The following is a 1,935-nucleotide window of genomic DNA, read 5'->3' as shown; positions in this document are numbered from 1 at the left end:
TTCAACACAAAGCAAACTCCTCACACCGTAAACTGCCTGTTTGTGGAATCGCCTTGGCCCGTGACCAACAGCAACACAACAGAGCTTTGTAGTGTTACCTCCTTGACATGACTGCACAAGGGGGTTGTACCACCAAGCTTGACTGTTTACTCGAATAGGAGAGTACTGCTTCAGATAGATAGATAGACAGATGTGTACTTTTATCCTTTAAATGACTTGTTACAGCACAAGACAGGACAAGACAAAACATTAAACTCCCAGTAGACAACGGAAACCAAGTGGACATAGTAAAAATCCCAAAAAATTATACACATTCCAAAAAAGTACGAGTGAGTCTAGCTGGGCTGACTGTGAGGTGCGTTAAGCAGGGGGGGAGGGGCGGTTCAATGCAAGGACGCTCTGAAAAGTCTGATGGAGGCAGGCAGGAAGGACCCACGCTGTGGCACTGCGGGGCCCCGGGGCAAGAAGGGGTCTCTTGCTGAACGGGCTCCTCTGCCTGACCAGAGCACCATGGAGGAGGGAGTTGTCCATGACGACCAGCAGTTCAGTCCCCATCCTCCTCTATGCAGCCACTCTTATATGCGTGTTGTGACAAACACGTCAGCGGCATCATCTTCACTTCTGCGAGGAAAAAGAGAACGACGGAAAGGTTCGACCATTGATCCGGGATTCACATTTGTTTGTTGGTTCAACAAAAAGGACCAGTGATGTCAATGGTCCAATTGTTTTGGAGGAAACAGTCGATGCTGTAGACGGTGAGCGTGGCTGTTTCCCTTTAACTCCCATATGTTTACTCCTCGCCGTGCCGAGGGCTTGCAGACTCCTGCTACAAAGACACGTGTGCCAGGATGTTCGGGGCCCTGGCCTCTATCTGCTAGAGTCTGCGGCTCTGACTGATGTGAACCAGTCAAGACATCTAGTTCATATAAACTACAAGACAGGGAGCTCATCCCAGGAGACGGGGGGAGCCACTCTCGACCCCCTCTCTCCTAATATTTTTCCCTATTTTCTCTCTCTCTCCCACTCAATTTGTCGGTACAACTCTCCCTCCCCCTCTCTCTCTCTCTCTCTCTCTCTCTCTCTCTCTCTCTCTCTCAGTCTCCAGCACTCTCAATCTCTCTCTACAACTCTTTCCCTCTCTCCCTTCATAGCCCTCCTTCTCTCTACCACTTTCACTCTCTATCATTGTCTTTCTCTCTCTTTCTCCCTCTCTCATTCTCTCCCTCTCTCGCCCTTTCTCTCGCTCCACCTTGTAACCTCTCAGCACACAGGTACTGACTGTAATAGCAGCGGCCGGCCGGGCGGGCAAAACTTTCTAATTGTTCTGATCATAAAGGAATACCTTTCAAGAAGCTTCTGTTAAAAAAAAAAAAACCCAAGGACTGATTAAAGAATGCACGATACTTCAGTGACAAGACTGTATTACTAATTCATCGCAAACAGAGGAATTTGGGTGTGTTACTTTGAAAAATGTTCAAAACTGGCAGCCTCGTATTAAAAGCACTGAGAGAAATTCCAGCTCATTAACATTTCATAACAAAATTCCCTTTCATATGAAATACCCAATATAGGCTGTCAGAATCAATCAGGTGTCCAGAAAAAAAAAAAAAGAGGGTGGGGGTTTAGAGTGGATGGGGGTGAGGAGGTGGGGAGGGGATGACACGCCAAAAAGGACGGGGGAATATGTCAATTGTGGCACCGACGGCTCCTTCTCTCTCTGTCACAACGCCTTGAAGCAGACTCTGTTTGGGGGGAACAGTGGCACTGTAGTGCTGTTGCTCCAGGGCACTAGGGTAGACAGAGGGGTTGGGGGTGGGGAGAAAAGTGGCTTGAGTTGAGTTAGACATTCTATCTGTTAGAAGCCAGCCCCCTGGAAGGCTGAGAGTCGGTAAGGTGTTCAAAGCCAAGCCTTCTGGGTAATGCGGTCCTTTGTAT

This window comes from Micromesistius poutassou (genome assembly GCF_964030765.1).
Source record: "Micromesistius poutassou genome assembly, chromosome: 3".
Classification (NCBI taxonomy): domain Eukaryota; kingdom Metazoa; phylum Chordata; class Actinopteri; order Gadiformes; family Gadidae; genus Micromesistius; species Micromesistius poutassou.
This window is presented reverse-complemented; position numbering follows the sequence as displayed.